The sequence below is a fragment of the Lissotriton vulgaris genome, unplaced genomic scaffold (assembly GCF_964263255.1).
Source record: "Lissotriton vulgaris unplaced genomic scaffold, aLisVul1.2 SCAFFOLD_1086, whole genome shotgun sequence".
In the NCBI taxonomy this organism is placed as follows: domain Eukaryota; kingdom Metazoa; phylum Chordata; class Amphibia; order Caudata; family Salamandridae; genus Lissotriton; species Lissotriton vulgaris.
The window spans coordinates 177,185-199,332 of record NW_028252565.1 but is presented as its reverse complement, the minus strand read 5'-3'; positions in this window follow the sequence as shown (position 1 = coordinate 199,332).

Genomic DNA, 22,148 nt, shown 5'->3' with positions numbered 1-22,148 from the left:
ATTCTACCTAGGCACACCAGGGCTCTGTACAAATTCCATCCCCCCTTCTAGCACATTGGAGAGGCTGGACATGGAGGAAAATCTGCCCATAATTTGTCAACACTATGTAAGCAAAACTCCCCTGCGTAGGATAACTGGAAACTGCTCTGTGTGTGATTACCTTCTTAGAGACCCCAACCTCCCTGTCCTATTTTTGATTTTTCTGGCAACATTTCTTCTCAGCCTTATTTTGTGGTTACATTTTTGGTCATTTTAAAATTCGGAAATTAGTTACCTTCTAGTGGTAAACTTGCCTTCTATTAGAAGCGGTCCAAAGTTGGGCGACTTGATCAAAGCACCTGCTTAGTTTTGGTATCTGTGCATGCTCCAGATTAACACACCAGGCAAATTCACAGAACTAATCAGAGATAAAATCCTAAACTTACTGCTTTTGGTATTCACAGAAGGCATTTAGTAGTAGTAAAGTTAAGACTCCTAACTTTACTACTACTAAACTGAGACAAAATCCTAACTTTACGACTTTCGGTATGCACAAAAAGCTTTTAGTAGTAGTATTCCAGATAAGAAATATTTACTCTAAAGTACCCAGAATTTGCCTGTCTTGCTATAAGCGTGCATATCCATGTTATGACTCCTGCTTTACAGCTTTAATCTTGAGTTGTAGCAATAAACACTTGGTCATTCTGGTGAGTAGGTCCAGTACCTATATTGAAATCCTTGTGTCTTCAGTTCTTTCTTGTTAGGTCGTACTTGGGCAGCGCATACGTGCGCTGCTCTGCAGGGCATGCTGTATTCGAGTATGGCTGTGAAGCTCCGCCTACTTTCTCCACATATTTTTCATTGGCTTGTGTCATTGTCCTTTGTAAATGCTGGCTTCTGATTCATTAATAGGCTTGTTAGTCCCTCCTTAGAACCGCCTTGCCTTCATTTGTGACCTCCCATGAGGACTGGCTCTTTTACTTCTGTTGTTACACAGGATGTCTTATTAGTCTGTAAGCACTACTTTCTTTAAATAGTTTCTCCTACTGCAGGCACAACATGCTTTCCTGCCACATTTGGCGCACCATGCGTGCTTTCATTATCCAAGCAGCCCAGGACAATGGCGGTCACTTCTTTGAAATAAAATAGGTCTCACATTTACAAGAGTTTGAGCTATTGGCATTCTAAGTGACAATGCTTTTTATTTATATGTTAATTAACAAAACAGAAATAAAAGGCATTATCATTTAAAATGCCAATAGTTTAAACCTTGTAAATGCGAGACCTGTTGCATAGCAAATGCTTGTTCAAAGTGTGACTGATAAAAGTTCTGTGTTTAACTATCTATTGTTTTTCTTTTTAAACATTGGAACTTCCGCCAGTTAGGAGGGCTTCTCCCATAGATGGAACTGCGATGCTCAAGCGCAGTGGGAATGCTGGCCAGGACCAGGGGCCGATATACCATAGCAGAAGGCTACCCTAATCTTTGGCTCCACCATGCCTCTGTTGTGCTGCTGGGACCTGTGTCCTTTGTGCAGATCTCTATGAACTCAAACACCGCTGCCAGGGCAGATCAGGCTGTTGCACCCATCCTTACGCCTCCGCCCATTCGGGCAAGGAAGGGAAAGAAAAGAAGTGAGCGAAATGATGGCAAAAGAGGACACAGCCAAGAAAGTGACAAAGAAGAGAGAAGGGCAAGAGCAAACAACAGCAGAACAAGTGACGACGGTAAGAAAGGACATTTAAAAACAGTGTAGGCGAGACTGAATAGTAGAAAAATTGTAAAACTCAAAGAGAAAGAAAATCAAAGTAAACACACATTGTCAGCAGATAAATGGACATAGGGAATGCCAAGGACATCTGGCAGAACTAGCTACGTGGAGCCGGGAGAATAATAGAGCAAAAGTTAAGAATTAACGTACAGAAATATATAAAAAAAAAAGAAAAGGCTCCATGAGGTAAAATAGAATGCAGAAAAAAGAAAAATCTTGAGAAAAGCGACTAAGGAGAGTAAGGACAAAAGAAGGGACCTCCAAAGTAAACAGCAGTGCAGAAACATAGCCAGATTCAGTAGGCTTCAGGCTACAATGACAGACATGGCATAAGAAAAGTGTACCTATTTCAGAGTACATTGTGTACTTTGCAGGTCATGGTTCCAATCATTGCGAGACAGTACACTGGGTAATATTCACACTTAAGAAATCTTTGTACCCTTCAGGTCACAGGTAGAAACGATGCACCCATTGGAGAGATTTGTGTTTATTTTCAAGGTCACATGTTGCATTGAGTGCTTAGTGGTTTCATACACTACAGAGGTATGTGAGCAACCGTAAAGATTTCAGGTTGCAATCATAGATGGAATGATCAGTAAGCTAATGCACCTGCTGCAGGGTCTGTATGTCACGTGTTCCCATCCAGCACAGACCTGACATCAGCAAGAAACTCCTATTAGGAAAACAAAAGACACTGAAAAGGCTAATATATTAAAATATGTCTTTCTAAAACGTCACCAGTGTTTGATCGAAGGCTCTAGGCTTCTGCTCCACATCAAACCCAAACCCGAGGGACCCTTGTTGACCCAGCCGAGAGTGTCGTTCTCCTTTAATCTGACCGTGGGCAAGAGTGGCACAGTCTGGCTGTCAGATCTATCACACTGTGCTGTTTCCTTTACAACGCATATGTTGTAAGTATAGGGCACGTCTCAAGTCCACAATGCAACGCAAGAGGGCCTAAAAAAGCCCCACAGTGAAAGTCAGGGTGCAATTCAGTACGGAATGGGACTGCTTTCAATGCTGCCCTGAGTATAATCTTTTACATGCTAGGGAATGTCTACACTGGTCTGGAGAATGGGCAGTAAGAGTGATTTATATCCTGGAGCATTGTACATTTATTTATGTATCAATGTATTTATTGTTTTCATTATAGCACCTTTTTCCAAAGCGCTGTACAAGATGTAAAAACCATCGCAAAAGGTAAGAGGAAACTGAGACAATCACTACAACTAGTCATGGCGGGACTGATGAGGCTTACAGATGTTCTCTCAAAGGAAGGTCACTCCACAGTTTAGCTGCAAGTAATAAATAATAATAATATTTTTATTAGCGTGATTACTTAAAACCATTGCAACAGTAAAACAACAGTATCACATTTCTCCATGTTGTAAGACTATAACTAAAATTAGGTTAAAACCTTTACATCAGTAAAACAGCATTAGTCAAATTTTAACGCCTTGGCGGTATGTCAGCATTCGCAGTTCATTTTAGCCGAAGTGGCGTTCTGACATTGTTAAAAGGATGATCTGAAATCCAAAGAGTCAAAAACTACAGTACTACTGAAAAACAAGATTGTTGGCAATGTGTGGAGCCCGCAAGTGACATGTTTTTCCTCCTAGGTAGCACTTTATGGGACCTCAGAGTGTTAAGTGAGGCTCCCAGCAGCTAAAGCAGTCAAGGTGCAAAATTAGCGGGGAAATAAGGCCTAGATGTATCATCGTTCCTATTTGCGATTTCTTAATAGCGATTTTTACCGAATCGCTATTAAGAAATCGCAAAATGGGATGTATGTTTAAAATCGCAATTTTTTTGCGATTCCTTATTATTCCTAATTTGCGAATTCGCAAATAAGGAATGATTTCCCATTCATTCCTATGGGCCAGGAGGCCCATAGGAATGATTGCAAAATAATTCTCAAATTGCGAATTCGCAATTTGCTAATCTCAATTTGAGAATTATTGCAAGGGTGCAGGGGTGTCTCATGGACACCCTGCTGCACCCCTGAAATTTACATGTGTGTGCATATGGCGCACATACATGCCCTATGGGCATGTATGTGTGTCACATGCCACCCTCAAAATTGCCAAATTTTGGTTTTTGAAAGGATTTCACAAATTAACACGAACCTCAAGTTGGTGTTAATTTGCGATTCCTTAATTTGAATTCGCAAATTAAAAAAGCTTCATATATGGCACTTAAGGAATCGCAAAATTGCAATTCCTTAAATGCTTAAGCAAAATAGGGAATCGCAAGTTTTTGCGATTCCTTATTTTGCTAATTTCTCATACATCCCAAAAGATGCAAAATGTCAGTTTGCGATTCGTTAAGGCCGAAATTCTGCGAATTTCGGCCTTAACGAATTGCAAAATGCTTGATACATCTAGGCCCAAGTGACTCTCTTGCTTAGTTGCTGAAGCAGTTGTAGTTGACTCTTAGACACCTATTGTGAGAGCCCAATTGGTCAGCTGGTGTTTTACATTTTTATGCTATACCCATAAATTGGACCAGACGGCAGGGTAGCTGGACATCCCCGCCTTCGAAGCATGCTTTCACTGCTTGCCAGTATGTTCTTATCACCTTGATCTTTAGGGCAGGTTTTAATATAAGTCTGCGTTCCTTGTTTAGTCTCCCACATATGCACAGTAAATGTAGCACAGCCTCTTTTGGTTCTCCTCATAATTGACAGATGGTTGTTATCTGTGGTCGTTTCCATGGGGGCAAATGGATCAATGATGGTAGGATACCCAGCCGCAGGAAACTATATTTTTCCTTTGTTGTTTTCATGAAGCTTGCACCTAAGTAAGATTGAGGGGAAGCTCTAGAGTAGCTCTGTAAAACAAACCAGCTGTGTGCCCTTTTCTTTAGTGCAGCTTTTTCCTCCACTAGGTACATCATTTTTACTGTTTTATTTACCATTTCTTTGAAGTTTTTATGGGACCCAGCACTCTCCCAAAGATCTAGTAGGGCCAGACAGTCTATTGAGTCTTGCAGATAGATCATAGCCGCGCTGCGTTTTAAAAAACTTTAGCTCATTCCAAAGATGCACGTTCAGAGACCCAGATTTAGCTCCCTTGATTTTGTGCCAGCATTTGGCAAAGGCACCTTTGTGTGCTATTTGTTGCTTCTGCAAGCCAAATTCTCATCTTATTTGTGCTGGCAAAGTATATTTAGGTAGTTTGAATATTATTCTCATGGCCCTATCTACTGTGCTGTCCAATGTGCCTGCGTCTCTTCCTCGTGGGCACTCACTCCCATAGGTGAAAGTGGGGATGAGCTTTGCTTGGATCACTTGTAGCAAATGTATGAGATTTGGGTCGGTTATTTTGAGTTTAACATTCTTTATTGCAACCGCTGTTGCATTACCTCTATTGCTTCTTTTTGTTGTAAGAATGTACATTTACTGTCCATTATAATAATAATACCCAGGCACTGATACTCTTCAACAGTTTCAAATGGGAGTCCTCCCAGTTGCCAGCGGTGTCTGTGTGCATTCTTTTTCTGATTTAGTTCCATCACTTTAGATTTATCTAGATTTATATGTAGTCCGTTGTTGGCAGAGAGGTTGTGCATGGTATCTATTAAGTGTTTTAGGCCAACCGGAGTGCAGCTGATCAGTATCAGATCGTCGGCATAAAGTAAATTTGAAAGGGCAAGTCCTCCCATTTTTGTGGCGTGGGAGGTGCATATGTCTAGCATGAGCTAGAGGTCTTACATAAGAAGATTAAACAAAGTCGGGTGAGAACACAGCCTTTTTTCAGCCCCTTCGTCGTTGGTATCTTTCTTGATAGGTGGTCGCCTGCTCCCAACTTTATTTGTACCCACATATGATGGAGAGTCAACTGAGTTAGGAGACTGGATGGGATTTTTCTTTTGAATAGTTTATCCTATAGTTTCTTCCTGTCAATGTTATCGAACGCGGATGAATAATCAATGAAGCAAACGAAGAGTGGCAAGTTAGCGTCTTTAACAGCGTCTATCAGAAGGGATAAGCCAAGTATGTTTGTTGTTGTTGTTGTTCCTGTGAGTTTCCAAATCCTGTTTGATTGAGAGGGATTATTGCCTTTTCGGACGCTTAATCTGTAATTTCTTCCAGTAGAAGACCTGCATAGTATTTGGCATCAATGTCTATTAAGTCGACCAGCCTGTAGTTTTTTGCTTCATTCTTGCTGCCTTTCTTATAAATTGAGGACATATTGACCCTCTTCCAGGATCTGGTATTCTTTCCACTTCAATAATCTGTTTGAAGAGTGGTAGTAATGCCCGCCCAAAAATCTTGGCCTTGCTTGTACAAGATTGGTGATTCCGTTAGAACCTAATACCCCCTTTACCCTGCCGTTAGCTATGCTGTTTGCTCATGCATACAAAGTGACCATCTTCCAGCGATTGTCCACATTGAATAAGTAACTCCCAGCTCTTTGCTCTCCATGCATAATAATGTCTTGTTCTGTATTAAAGTGGTGCCAGAGATAATTAGCCCAGGCTTCCTCCGTCAGCTGCAAATTAATTCCAGGTGCCCTTGGGTTTTGTGGACTATTCACTGTGCGCCAAAATCTTCCACTGCTGTTTGTTTTTGTGTCATATATTAGTTTGGCCCGCAACTTATCTTCTGTTTCCCTTTTTGATTGCCAGATGAGTTTCTTCTTGCTGAGTTTTCGATTCCTTAGTTCCTTTTGGATGTGGTCATCTGAACCTGTTTGACTGAGCCTCCGCACTGATCTGTTTATTTCTTTCTTGAGGTGCCTTAGACGGGGCTTTTGGGTAGGGGAAAGTTGATTCCATTGCGTGCTTTGTGATGCAAGAGGGATCTTCAGTTGAGGATTGACTCCTGTTGTTAAACAAGACTCATCTCTTTTTGTATAGACTTTGCCGAGATTTTTGGTGAAATTTTCACAGCAAATTAAAATGCTTGTGTTCATCGGTTTGTTTTCCCCCCAAAGTTTTTTTGCCTCGACCAGTAAGCTTTTCAGATTGCGAGTTTTATGCTTAATTCTTCTGCAGGTCACTGTATACATTGAACTCGATCCCCCACTGGCTTGGTTAGTGTTATGCCTTGTATATTCAGAGTAATCTCTTGTGGTGAATGACAGCTGAGGTTTGATGTTCCTATCCTAAAGTCTGCGGTTTTACTGATCAATGGTAGTGATAAAAAAGTATAACCTATTGTATTGGTAAATGCATTATAAAAGGTTGCTGCTGGCGGCTGTTCCCCTGGGGTAACGTCTGGTAATGCCACCAGGCTCAAATATTCTAGGTCCATTAAAAGTTCTTTTGCTAGCCTGGTTTGTTTGCCCCATTTCCAGTCTTCTCAGTGTGGGATGTCCCATACCAAAAATTGCTCTTTAGGTAGGTGGTCCCTATCTAGGGGCCCCAAAAGATGCTTGTTGAAGTTGCCTGTTACAATACGATTCGGGGTGGATTCCTCTGAAAGTATGCTTGCTAATGCAGAAGCTAGGTGTTTCATCCCAGTTTTTTGTAACATGGGTGGAGATATATATAAACAGTATTATTTGTTGGGCAATGGCGTCTCCTCCTATGTCCATTTTATTGCTTTTATGGCTTTGGTTGTTGTTTTACTGTCCAGTTCCTTGATTGTATTCATACTCTTGATTGAGGTGTAGATTGTAAGACCTCCTTTTGAATGCCTGAATTTAGCGCTTCTAGCAGCCCGGAGTGAGTACGATTTATAGCCTTGTAGTTAATATGGTTGGTCTCACCAGGTCTCTTGCAAAAGGATGAGGCCGAATTTTTGAAAATACAACAAGAGCTGCAGGTCCGTGATTTGATTTTCTAGTCTGTGTATCTTTCAATAGCATAATCATAACTGAGAGGCAGCTGTCGCAAGTTGATTCATTCATTGTCAGATGTTCTTGGTCCGTGAGTTGATTGTCTTGCTATCCAGGTCCAGTCATTTGATCTGGTGCCTCCCCTGAGTTGCTGAGTACTTCAGGCTCTAAAACTAATGAAAATAAGAGGAAGGACACAGAGGCCTTGGAACATATAACAGGGGCAAAGGAACTGAGTGAAGAGAATGTAAGATTAGTTACAGTAAAGAAAAACATCTCAATTTTTTGGGGTTTATTTGAAGGAAAGAGATGGCATATGTTGGGATAGGAATGTTCCTGCATGATATACTGAGCGACCTGACTCCAAGGTAAACTAGTGCCCTAATCCAGGATGAGCATTGGGGCCTTGGCCTGCCCTTTTAAAAGTCAGGGGCCAGATCCTAATCTGTGACCTGCAGGTGTGCACCAAGTGTGTTTTCTTTAATGACGTGGCACTACTGTCCACGCCCTGGGTTGCTGACATTAAATTCTCCTGATTCAGAAAAGGGGGTGGTGATGGACAGAGTATCTGAATTAAGCAGAACACTCATACCCAGTCAACAGATCAGGGCTTGATCCATCACCGTTTTTTAGCTCACTGCACCATCCCAGCTCAGAACCTGGCTACATGCAAATGAGTCTGTCCCTGGCCCAGTGCATCATGGGAACAGGGCAGACCAAACTACCAAGCCAATTCTTATACTGGAAAGGAAACAAGCTTCCGGGGACTGGTTTCTGGAATTACAGCCGTCTTCGGCCCGGCTTGCTTGAATCCTGATGGTGCAGTGAGCAAGGGACTCACATCTGAGTATACCCTTCCACGCTTATGGTGGACAAAACGATTCAGAAAAGGGGGTGGTGATGGACGGAGTATCTGAATTAAGCAGAACACTCATACCCAGTCAACAGATCAGGGCTTGATCCATCACCGTTTTTTAGCTCACTGCACCATCCCAGCTCAGAACCTGGCTACATGCAAATGAGTCTGTCCCTGGCCCAGTGCATCATGGGAACAGGGCAGACCAAACTACCAAGCCAATTCTTATACTGGAAAGGAAACAAGCTTCCGGGGACTGGTTTCTGGCATTACAGCCGTCTTCGGCCCGAGTTGCTTGAATCCTGATGGTGCAGTGAGCAAGGGACTCACATCTGAGTATACCCTTCCACGCTTATGGTGGACAAAACGATTCAGAAAAGGGGGTGGTGATGGACGGAGTATCTGAATTAAGCAGAACACTCATACCCAGTCAACAGATCAGGGCTTGATCCATCACCGATTTTTAGCTCACTGCACCATCCCAGCTCAGAACCTGGCTACATGCAAATTAGTCTGTCCCTGGCCCAGTGCATCATGGGAACAGGGCAGACCAAACTACCAAGCCAATTCTTATACTGGAAAGGAAACAAGCTTCCGGGGACCGGTTTCTGGCAATACAGCCGTCTTCGGCCCGGCTTGCTTGAATCCTGATGGTGCAGTGAGCAAGGGACTCACATCTGAGTATACCCTTCCACACTTATGGTGGACAAAAGGATTCAGAAAAGGGGGTGGTGATGGACAGAGTATCTGACTTAAGCAGAACACTCGTACCCAGTCAAAGGATCAGGGCTTGATCCATCACCGTTTTTTAGCTCACTGTACCATCCCAGCTCAAAACTGGCTACATGCAAATTAGTCTGTCCCTGGCCCAGTGCATCATGGGAACAGGGCAGACCAAACTACCAAGCCAATTCTTATACTGGAAAGGAATCAAGCTTCCGGGGACCGGTTTCTGGCATTACAGCCGTCTTCGGCCCGGCTTGCTTTAATCCTGATGGTGCAGTGAGCAAGGGACTCACATCTGAGTAATCCCTTCCATGTTTATGGTGGACAAACCGATACAGAAAAGGAGGTGGTGATGGACAGAGTATCAGAATTAAGCAGAACACTCGTACCCAGTCAACAGATCAGGGCTTTATCAATCACCGTTTTTTAGCTCACTGCACCATCCCAGCTCAGAACCTGGCTACATGTAAATTAGTCTGTCCCCGGCCCAGTGCATCATGGGAACAGGGCAGACCAAACTACCAAGCCAATTTTTATACTGGAAAGGAAACAAGCTTCCTTGGACCGGTTTCTGGCATTACAGCCGTCTTTGGCCCGGCTTGCTTGAAACCTGATGGTGCAGTGAGCAAGGGACTCACATCTGAGTATACCCTTCCACGCTTATGGTGGACAAAACGATTCAGAAAAGGGGGTGGTGATGGACAGAGTATCTGAATTAAGCAGAACACTCGTACCCAGTCAACAGATCAGGGCTTGATCCATCACCGTTTTTTACCTCACTGCACCATCCCAGCTCAGAACCTGCTACATGCAAATTAGTCTGTCCCTGGCCCAGTGCATCATGGGAACAGGGCAGACCAAACTACCAAGCCAATTCTTATACTGGAAAGGAAACAAGCTTCCGGGGACCGGTTTCTGGCAATACAGCCGTCTTCGGCCCGGCTTGCTTGAATCCTGATGGTGCAGTGAGCAAGGGACTCACATCTGAGTATACCCTTCCACACTTATGGTGGACAAAAGGATTCAGAAAAGGTGGTGGTGATGGACAGAGTATCTGACTTAAGCAGAACACTCGTACCCAGTCAACAGATCAGGGCTTGATCCATCACAGTTTTTTTAGCTCACTGCACCATCCCAGCTCAAAACTGGCTACATGCAAATTAGACTGTCCCTGGCCCAGTGCATCATGGGAACAGGGCAGACCAAACTACCAAGCCAATTCTTATACTGGAAAGGAATCAAGCTTCCGGGGACCGGTTTCTGGCATTACAGCCGTCTTCGGCCCGGCTTGCTTTAATCCTGATGGTGCAGTGAGCAAGGGACTCACATCTGAGTAATCCCTTCCATGTTTATGGTGGACAAACCGATACAGAAAAGGGGGTGGTGATGGACAGAGTATCAGAATTAAGCAGAACACTCGTACCCAGTCAACAGATCAGGGCTTTATCAATCACCGTTTTTTAGCTCACTGCACCATCCCAGCTCAGAACCTGGCTACATGTAAATTAGTCTGTCCCTGGCCCAGTGCATCATGGGAACAGGGCAGACCAAACTACCAAGCCAATTTTTATACTGGAAAGGAAACAAGCTTCCTTGGACCGGTTTCTGGCATTACAGCCGTCTTTGGCCCGGCTTGCTTGAAACCTGATGGTGCAGTGAGCAAGGGACTCACATCTGAGTATACCCTTCCACGCTTATGGTGGACAAAACGATTCAGAAAAGGGGGTGGTGATGGACAGAGTATCTGAATTAAGCAGAACACTCGTACCCAGTCAACAGATCAGGGCTTGATCCATCACCGTTTTTTACCTCACTGCACCATCCCAGCTCAGAACCTGCTACATGCAAATTAGTCTGTCCCTGGCCCAGTGCATCATGGGAACAGGGCAGACCAAACTACCAAGCCAATTCTTATACTGGAAAGGAAACAAGCTTCCGGGGACCGGTTTCTGGCAATACAGCCGTCTTCGGCCCGGCTTGCTTGAATCCTGATGGTGCAGTGAGCAAGGGACTCACATCTGAGTATACCCTTCCACACTTATGGTGGACAAAAGGATTCAGAAAAGGTGGTGGTGATGGACAGAGTATCTGACTTAAGCAGAACACTCGTACCCAGTCAACAGATCAGGGCTTGATCCATCACAGTTTTTTAGCTCACTGCACCATCCCAGCTCAAAACTGGCTACATGCAAATTAGACTGTCCCTGGCCCAGTGCATCATGGGAACAGGGCAGACCAAACTACCAAGCCAATTCTTATACTGGAAAGGAATCAAGCTTCCGGGGACCGGTTTCTGGCATTACAGCCGTCTTCGGCCCGGCTTGCTTTAATCCTGATGGTGCAGTGAGCAAGGGACTCACATCTGAGTAATCCCTTCCATGTTTATGGTGGACAAACCGATACAGAAAAGGGGGTGGTGATGGACAGAGTATCAGAATTAAGCAGAACACTCGTACCCAGTCAACAGATCAGGGCTTTATCAATCACCGTTTTTTAGCTCACTGCACCATCCCAGCTCAGAACCTGGCTACATGTAAATTAGTCTGTCCCTGGCCCAGTGCATCATGGGAACAGGGCAGACCAAACTACCAAGCCAATTTTTATACTGGAAAGGAAACAAGCTTCCTTGGACCGGTTTCTGGCATTACAGCCGTCTTTGGCCCGGCTTGCTTGAAACCTGATGGTGCAGTGAGCAAGGGACTCACATCTGAGTATACCCTTCCACGCTTATGGTGGACAAAACGATTCAGAAAAGGGGGTGGTGATGGACAGAGTATCTGAATTAAGCAGAACACTCGTACCCAGTCAACAGATCAGGGCTTGATCCATCACCGTTTTTTACCTCACTGCACCATCCCAGCTCAGAACCTGGCTACATGCAAATTAGTCTGTCCCTGGCACAGTGCATCATGGGAACAGGGCAGACCAAACTACCCAGCTAATTCTTATACTGGAAAGGAAACAAGCTTCCGGGGACTGGTTTCTGGCATTACACCCGTCTTTGGCCCGGCTTGCTTGAATCCTGATGGTGCAGTGAGCAAGGGACTCACATCTGAGTATACCCTTCCACGCTTATGGTGGACAAAACGATTCAGAAAAGGGGGTGGTGATGGACAGAGTATCTTAATTAAGCAGAACACTCGTACCCAGTCACCAGATCAGGGCTTGATCCATCACTGTTTTTTAGCTCACTGCACCATCCCAGCTCAGAACCTGGCTACATACAAATTAGTCTGTCCCTTGCCCAGTGCATCATGGGAACAGGGCAGACCAAACTACCAAGCCAATTCTTATACTGGAAAGGAAACAAGCTTCCGGGGACCGGTCTCTGGCATTACAGCCGTCTTCGGCCGGCTTGCTTGAATCCTGATGGTGCAGTGAGCAAGGGACTCACATCTGAGTATACCCTTCCACGCTTATGGTGGACAAAACGATTCAGAAAAGGGGGTTGGTGATGGACAGAGTATCTGAATTAAGCAGAACATTCGTACCCAGTCAACAGATCAGGGCTTGATCCATCATCGTTTTTTAGCTCACTGCACCATCCCAGCTCAGAACCTGGCTACATGCAAATTAGTCTGTCCCTGGCCCAGTGCATCATGGGAACAGGGCAGACCAAACTACCAAGCCAATTCTTATACTGTAAAGGAAACAAGCTTCCGGGGACCGGTTTCTGGCATTACAGCCGTCTTCGGCCCGGCTTGCTTGAATCCTGATGGTGCAGTGAGCAAGGGACTCACATCTGAGTATACCCTTCCACGCTTATGGTGGACAAAACGATTCAGAAAAGGGGGTGGTGATGGACAGAGTATTTGAATTAAGCAGAACACTCGTACCCAGTCAACAGATCAGGGCTTGATCCATCACCGTTTTTTAGCTCACTGCACCATCCCAGCTCAGAACCTGGCTACATGCAAATTAGTCTGTCCCTGGCCCAGTGCATCATGGGAACAGGGCAGACCAAACTACCAAGCCAATTCTTATACTGGAAAGGAAGCAAGCTTCCGGGGACCGGTTTCTGGCATTACAGCCGTCTTCGGACCGGCTTGCTTGAATCCTGATGGTGCAGTGAGCAAGGGACTCACATCTGAGTATACCCTTCCACGCTTATGGTGGACAAAACGATTCAGAAAGCCTGATCTGTTGACTGGGTACGAGTATTCTGCTTAATACAGATACTCTGTCCATCACCACCCCCTTTTCTGAATCGTTTTGTCCACCACAAGCATGGAAGGGTATGCTCAGACATGAGTCCCTTGCTCACTGCACCATCAGGAATCAAGCAAGCCGGGCCGAAGACGGCTGTAATGCCAGAAACCAGTCCCTGGAAGCTTGTTTCCTTTCCAGTAAAAGAATTGGCTTGGTACTTTGGTCTGCCCTGTTCCCATGATGCACTGGGCCAGGGACAGACTAGTTTGCATGTAGCCAGCTTCTGAGCTGGGACGTTGCAGTGAGCTAAAAAACGGTGATGGATCAAGCCCTGATCTGTTGACTGGGTACGAGTGTTCTGCTTAATTCAGATACTCTGTCCTTCACCACCCTCTTTTCTGAATCGTTTTGTCCACCACAAGCGTGGAAGGGTATCCTCAGACATGAGTCCCTTGCTCACTGCACCATCAGGATTCAAGCAAGCATGGCCGAAGACGGCTGTAATGCCAGAAACCGGTCCACGGAAGCTTGTTTCCTTTCCAGTAAAAGAATTGGCTTGGTAGTTTGGTCTGCCCTGTTCCCATGATGCACTGGGCCAGGGACAGACTAATTTGCATGTAGCCAGGTTCTGAGCTGGGATGGTGCAGTGAGCTAAAAAACGGTGATGGATCAAGCCCTGATCTGTTGACTGGGTACAAGTGTCCTGCTTAATTCAGATACTCTGTCCATCACCACCCCCTTTTCTGAATCGTTTTGTCCACCACAAGCGTGGAAGGGTATGCTCAGACATGAGTCCTTTGCTCACTGCACCATCAGGATTCAAGCAAGCCGGGCCGAAGATGGCTTTAAGGCCAGAAACCGGTCCCCGGAAGCTTGTTTCCTTTCCAGTAAAAGAATTGGCTTGGTAGTTTGGTCTGCCCTGTTCCCATGATGCAATGGGCCAGGTACAGACTAATTTGCGTGTAGCCGGGTTCTGAGCTCGGATGGTGCAGTGAGCTAAAAAACGGTGATGGATCAAGCCCTGATCTGTTGACTGGGCAGGAGTGTTCTGCTTAATTCAGATACTCTGACCATCACCACCCCCTTTTCTAAATCGTTTTGTCCACCATAAGCGTGGAAGGGTATGCTCAGACTTTAGTCCCTTGCTCACTGCACCATCAGGATTCAAGCAAGCCGGGCCGAAGACGGCTGTAATGCCAGAAACCGGTCCCCGGAAGCTTGTTTCCTTTCCAGTAAAAGAATTGGCTTGGTAGTTTGGTCTGCCCTGTTCCCATGATGCAATGGGCCAGGTACAGACTAATTTGCATGTAGCCGGGTTCTGAGCTGGGATGGTGCAGTGAGCTAAAAAACGGTGATGGATTAAGCCCTGATCTGTTGACTGGGCAGGAGTGTTCTTCTTAATTCAGATACTCTGTCCATCACCACCCCCCTTTTCTGGATCGCTTTGTCCACCATAAGCGTGGAAGGGTATGCTCAGACATGAGTCCCTTGCTCACTGCACCATCAGGATTCAAGCAAGCCACGCCGAAGACGGCTGTAATGCCAGAAACCGGTCCCCGGAAGCTTGTTTCCTTTCCAGTAAAAGAATTGGCTTGGTAGTTTGGTCTGCCCTGTTCCCATGATGCACTGGGCCAGGGACAGACTAATTTGCATGTAGCCAGCCTCTGAGCTGGGACGTTGCAGTGAGCTAAAAACGGTGATGGATCAAGCCCTGATCTGTTGACTGGGTACGAGTGTTCTGCTTAATTCAGATACTCTGTCCATCACCACCCCCTTTTCTGAATCGTTTTGTCCACCACAAGCGTGGAAGGGTATGCTCAGACATGAGCCCCTTGCTCACTGCGCCATCAGGATTCAAGCAAGCCGGGCCGAAGATGGCTGTAATGCCAGAAACCGGTCCCCGGAAGCTTGTTTCCTTTCCAGTAAAAGAATTGGTTCGGTAGTTTGGTCTGCCCTGTTCCCATGATGCACTGGGCCAGGGACAGACTAATTTGCATGTAGCCAGGTTCTGAGCTGGGATGGTGCAGTGAGCTAAAAAACGGTGATGGATCAAGCCCTGATCTGTTGACTGTGTACGATTGTTCTGCTTAATTCAGATACTCTGTCCATCACCACCCCTTTTTCTGAATCGTTTTGTCCACCACAAGCGTGTAAGGGTATGCTCAGACATGAGTCCCTTGCTCACTGCACCATCAGGATTCAAGCAAGCCGGGCCGAAGACGGCTGTAATGCCAGAAACTGGTCCCCGGAACCTTGTTTCCTTTCCAGTAAAAGAATTGGCTTGGTAGTTTGGTCTGCCCTGTTCCCATGATGCACTGGGCCAGGGACAGACTAATTTGCATGTAGCCAGGTTCTGAGCTGGGATGGTGCAGTGAGCTAAAAAAACGGTGATGGATCAAGCCCTGATCTGTTGACTGGGTACGAGTGTTCTGCTTAATTCAGATACTCTGTCTATCACACCCCCTTTTCTGAATCGTTTTGTCCGCCACAAGCGTGGAAGGGTATGCTCAGACATGAGTCCCTTGCTAACTGCACCATCAGGATTCAAGCAAGCCGGGCCGAAGACGGCTGTAATGCCAGACACTGGTCCCCAGAAGCTTGTTTCTTTTCCAGTAAAAGAATTGGCTTGGTAGTTTGGTCTGCCCTGTTCCCATGATGCACTGGGCCAGGGACAGACTAATTTGCATGTAGCCAGGTTCTGAGCTGGGGTGGTGCAGTGAGCTAAAAAACGGTGATGGATCAAGCCCTGATCTGTTGACTGGGTACAAGTGTTCTGCTTAATTCAGATACTCTGTCCATCACCACCCCCTTTTCTGAATCGTTTTGTCCACCACAAGCGTGGAAGGGTATGCTCAGACATGAGTCCCTTGCTGACTGCACCATCAGGATTCAAGCAAGCCGGGCCGAAGACGGCTGTAATACTAGAAACCGGTCCCCGGAAGCTTGTTTCCTTTCCAGTAAAAGAATTGGCTTGGTAGCTTGGTCTGCCCTGTTCCCATGATGCACTGGGCCAGGGACAGACTAATTTGCATGTAGCCAGGTTCTGAGCTGGGATGGTGCGGTGAGCTAAAAAACGGTGATGGATCAATCCCTGATCTGTTGACTGGGTACGAGTGTTCTGCTTAATTCAGATACTCTGTCCATAACCACCCCCTTTTCTGAATCGTTTTGTGCACCACAAGCGTGGAAGGGTATGCTCAGACATGATTCCCTTGCTCACTGCACCATCAGGATTCAAGCAAGCCGGGCCGAAAAAGGCTGTAATGCCAGAAACCGGTCCCCGGAAGCTTGTTTCCTTTCCAGTAAAAGAATTGGCTTGGTAGTTTGGTCTGCCCTGTTCCCATGATGCACTGGGCCAGGGACAGACTAATTTGCATGTAGCCAGGTTCTGATCTGGGATGGTGCAGTGAGCTAAAAAAGATGTGATGGCTCAAGCCCTGATCTGTTGACTGGGTACGAGTCTTCTGCTTAATTCAGATACTCTGTCCATCACCACCCCCTTTTCTGAATCGTTTTGTCCACCACAAGCGTGGAAGGGTATGCTCAGACATGAGTCCCTTCCTCACTGCACCATCAGGATTCAAGCAAGCTGGGCCGAAGACGGCTGTAATTCCAGAAACCGGTCCCCGGAAGCTTGTTTCCTTTCCAGTAAAAGAATTGGCTTGGTAGTTTGGTCTGCCCTGTTCCCATGATGCACTGGGCCAGGGACAGACTAATTTGCATGTAGCCAGGTTCTGAGCTGGGATGGTGCAGTGAGCTAAAAAACGGTGATGGATCAAGCCCTGATCTGTTGACTAGGTACGAGTGTTCGCTTAATTCAGATACTCTGTCCATCACCACCCCCTTTTCTGAATCGTTTTGTCCACCACAAGCGTGGAAGGGTATGCTCAGACATGAGTCCCTTGCTCACTGCACTATCAGGATTCAAGCAAGCCGGGCCGAAGACGGCTGTAATGCCAGAAACTGGTCCCGGGAAGCTTGTTTCCTTTCCAGTAAAAGAATTGGCTTGGTAGTTTGGTCTGGCCTGTTCCCATGATGCACTGGGCCAGGGACAGACTAATTTGCATGTAGCCAGGTTCTGAGCTGGGATGGTGCAGTGAGCTAAAAATGGTGATGGATCAAGCCCTGATCTGTTGACTGGGTACGAGTGTTCTGCTTAATTCAGATACTCTGTCCATCACCACCCCCTTTTCTGAATCGTTTTGTCCAGCACAAGCGTGGAAGGGTATGCTCAGACATGAGTCCCTTGCTGACTGCACCATCAGGATTCAAGCAAGCCGGGCCGAAGACGGCTGTAATACTAGAAACCCGTCCCCGGAAGCTTGTTTCCTTTCCAGTAAAAGAATTGGCTTGGTAGTTTGGTCTGCCCTGTTCCCATAATGCACTGGGCCAGGGACAGACTAATTTGCATGTAGCCAGGTTCTGAGCTGGGATGGTGCGGTGAGCTAAAAAACGGTGATTGATCAATCCCTGATCTGATGACTGGGTACGAGTATTCTGCTTAATTCAGATACTCTGTCCATCACCACCCCCTTTTCTGAATCGTTTTGTGCACCACAAGCGTGGAAGGGTATGCTCAGACATGATTCCCTTGCTCACTGCACCATCAGGATTCAAGCAAGCCGGGCCGAAAAAGGCTGTAATGCCAGAAACCGGTCCCCGGAAGCTTGTTTCCTTTCCAGTAAAAGAATTGGCTTGGTAGTTTGGTCTGCCCTGTTCCCATGATGCACTGGGCCAGGGACAGACTAATTTGCATGTAGCCAGGTTCTGATCTGGGATGGTGCAGTGAGCTAAAAAAGATGTGATGGCTCAAGCCCTGATCTGTTGACTGGGTACGAGTCTTCTGCTTAATTCAGATACTCTGTCCATCACCACCCCCTTTTCTGAATCGCTTTGTCCACCACAAGCGTGGAAGGGTATGCTCAGACATGAGTCCCTTCCTCACTGCACCATCAGGATTCAAGCAAGCTGGGCCGAAGACGGCTGTAATTCCAGAAACCGGTCCCCGGAAGCTTGTTTCCTTTCCAGTAAAAGAATTGGCTTGGTAGTTTGGTCTGCCCTGTTCCCATGATGCACTGGGCCAGGGACAGACTAATTTGCATGTAGCCAGGTTCTGAGCTGGGATGGTGCAGTGAGCTAAAAAACGGTGATGGATCAAGCCCTGATCTGTTGACTGGGTACGAGTGTTCGCTTAATTCAGATACTCTGTCCATCACCACCCCCTTTTCTGAATCGTATTGTCCACCACAAGCGTGGAAGGGTATGCTCAGACATGAGTCCCTTGCTCACTGCACCATCAGGATTCAAGCAAGCCGGGCCGAAGACGGCTGTAATGCCAGAAACTGGTCCCGGGAAGCTTGTTTCCTTTCCAGTAAAAGAATTGGCTTGGTAGTTTGGTCTGCCCTGTTCCCATGATGCACTGGGCCAGGGACAGACTAATTTGCATGTAGCCAGGTTCTGAGCTGGGATGGTGCAGTGAGCTAAAAATGGTGATGGATCAAGCCCTGATCTGTTGACTGGGTACGAGTGTTCTGCTTAATTCAGATACTCTGTCCATCACCACTCCCTTTTCTGAATCGTTTTGTCCACCACAAGCGTGGAAGGGTATGCTCAGACATGAGTCCCTCGCTCACTGCACCATCAGGTTTCAAGCAAGCCAGGCAGATGACGGCTGTAATGCCAGAAACCGGTCCCCGGAAGCTTGTTTCCTTTCCAGTAAAAGAATTGGCTTGGTAGTTTGGTCTGCCCTGTTCCCATGATGCACTGGGCCAGGGACAGACTAATTTGCATGTAGCCAGATTCTGAGCTGGGATGGTGCAGTGAGCTAAAAAACGAGTGTTCTGCTTAATTCAGATACTCTGTCTATCACCACCCCCTTTTCTGAATCATTAAATTCTCCTGAGCAGATCTTTTTCCTGTCTCAGGAGCATCATGCCCAAAAGCCCCACTCATGTTAACGTCTGCTTTGATGTAACAACCAGACACTTCTGCTGACATTCCAAGTGCATGTATGCCAGGCGGATGTGTGCTGTGTTAAAGGTATGGTAGCAAGACTCCTTGGGTGGGGGGAATCTGAGTGCTGGGGCCAGTGGAATCCATTTTGGATGGCCCCTTATTTAGATGGAACAGGATGGAAGATGGGATACAGGCACCTGAGAAAGTGGAAGGGTATTTCCCGCATTCCTGAAGCTGGAGGCCACGACAATACAGGTGAGATGGAGATAGAGCTGCCCGTAGAAATTAATTCTATGAGAACTTTTTAGCAAAAATTGTTGATTAGGCCTTCCTGAGCACTGCCATTTAGTAGATGGTAAGGAAGAGGGGGTACATGAGCAGATGATGCTGTTAAGGGTGAGGACGTTTGTAGGGATGACCTGTCTTTCTGTCTTTCTTTGATTACTAGTTCAGGAAGGCTGATGACAGGTGCAGAGTTTTCACACTTCATAGTGCCCATGTTTTGGGATACTCCTGCTTGGTATTAGCATAATCATTACCTCTTGTGTGAATCATCGGCCTTGCAAAAAGGTAGTGTCTGCACTACAGCCATAACATTATATTTGAAAGGGAACCACCTCTACACACACGTAGTCAATTACTTAAGAGGCAAGATTGCCGCACCTTGGTGGTAGATTGCAGTTGCACATAATCTCTCTCCCGACTATGTTGCGGACGGAAACTTTGAAATGGAATGCTGCTGTCCCATAGAAGCCTGGAGAGCTGGGCAAAGGCTGGCAAAGAGACGGAAAACTTTGTATACGTCCTGACGGCTCACCAGGCCATCTCAGCAGGATTTGTATATCTAAAATCAAGCGTGAGTGGCCTGCGCTGTTTTGTTTCAAAGTATAAGGCTGCCTTCACGATGTCTCACCGGTCGCAGAGGCAAGAGAAGGAAAAGTCTTCGACGGAACTCCCCACCACCACAAAGGGTATGGCGGAGAAAATCAGCAAGAAAGAGACGGCAGCCCCGGGACTGAATCAGAGACCAGCCGGCACGACTAGGAAGCCGGCTGCCCCAATAGCCTCAGCAGCAAAGGAGAAGACAGAAAAGAAGACAAGGCCACAGACGCAGACACGGCAGAAGAGACGCGCAGTACCTTAGGACAGCGATCACAAAGAAATGCGAAGGAAGGCATTCCGCCTAAAGACACATTGCTACGACAACCTACCCTTGCAGAAGTATTCAACAGCAGGCCGGCAGATCCCTCCCACAGACCCGATCCCAGCGCAGCCGACACAGCCTTCTCATCGGGACGCCAACTCAGACCACGGAGAAGCTGTCCTCGAGGACGCTAGTTGTGTGGTATCCAAGCAACGCCTGACTTCGATCTCAGGACCAGGAAAGGAGGCAGCCGCACAGCCTGAGGTGATCAGCGAGAGAGTGCCGGAGGTGAACACAGGGGCTGCTGCGGAGGGGGGAGCAATGAGGATGGGCAACTGCGACATCATGGAGGCTCTGTTACAGGTGGAGGCGGGTCTGAACACTCCTCACCCGTAGCCAGAAAGTGGGGGAGCGAAGTGAGCCTGGCAACACAAAGCACAGAGGACCAAATACAGGGCAGGCTGGATAGAGGGGGAGGCTCACCTGAGGGAGATTTCTTTTTCTCTCTAAATGAGGATTCTGAATCGCTACTTTCTAGTGAAGGCAGCTTAGGGGATACCTCAGACACTGACTCCAAGACCTTAGGGGGGAATAGCAACCAAAAGAAAAGAAGATCCAAGGCAAGGCGGCATGGCTCAGTGTCCCCCTCTAGTATGAGCAAAAGACTCCTGTGGGATTACTCCACCACATCCAACGTGTACCAGGAAGACAATCCTCCGCCACCAGGGATAGGGGAAGCTACAGGAGGGGTTCCACCTCAGCACGCTTCAATGGATTTACTGTTTAACACTTTGGAACAGATGCAGGGGGAAGCAAGGGCAGGGAGCCGGAAGGCAAGGCAGGCCACAAAAACAATCCAGACTTTACTCAGGAAGGTGAACAAACTATACGAAGAGGTGGTGGACAGAGTGACACATGTGGAGGAAAGGACTGGAAGACTGGAGGACGACATGGCAGGCTGGCAGGCTTTTAAAACAGATCAGGAGAAAATGGTGGAGGACCTACAATGGAAAATGGAGGATTTTGAAAACCGCCAACGGCGGAACAATGTTTGACTTCTAGGCCTAGCTGAGGGGGTGGAGGGGCAGGACACTAGGGGGTGTGTGATTAGCTTGCTAAAGGGAGCTTTCTCAGAGGCACAGTGGCAGTGGGAAACCGAAAGCCAAAGGGCACATAGGTTCCGGTTTACATTAAAGAAAAGAAGGGATGGCGGTCAAGAAAATCTGCCCAGGGCTATGCTGGTATATGTAGGACATTTTTTGTTGAGGCAGGAGATTATAGCACCAGGGTATCACAGAAGCACTTGGTCACATTGTATTACGAAAGCAAACTTGCGGCACATATACATAATACAGATCCGGGCACCCTGACTGATTCATTTTTAAAGGCTAAGATCATGTACAAATTTGAACCAGTTTTAGATATTATATTCCCAACTGCCACCAGGAAATTGTACCTACAATGGAGGTATGGCAGTTTGCCTATCCGAGCGTATACCAGCAAATAGTCTGAGTCCTCCCTGAGTCATCGCCCCGTGTGCAAATTAGAGCAGGAAACTGAGCTGCATATACTGTTCGTCCTCCGCGCCTATGCGCGGGCAAGGAGGCACTGGATTGTCCCGGCCTGAAAAAATCTAGGGTTTTCTCACTGTTTGCAGGCATACAGGGTTTTTAAAACTGACTTATCTGATATGATTGTTTTTGCCGTAGCCAAATTCTTGGAAAGTATATGGCATAAGAGAAGACATCTACTAACTAGGAATGCTGGATAACTGTCAAACTTGG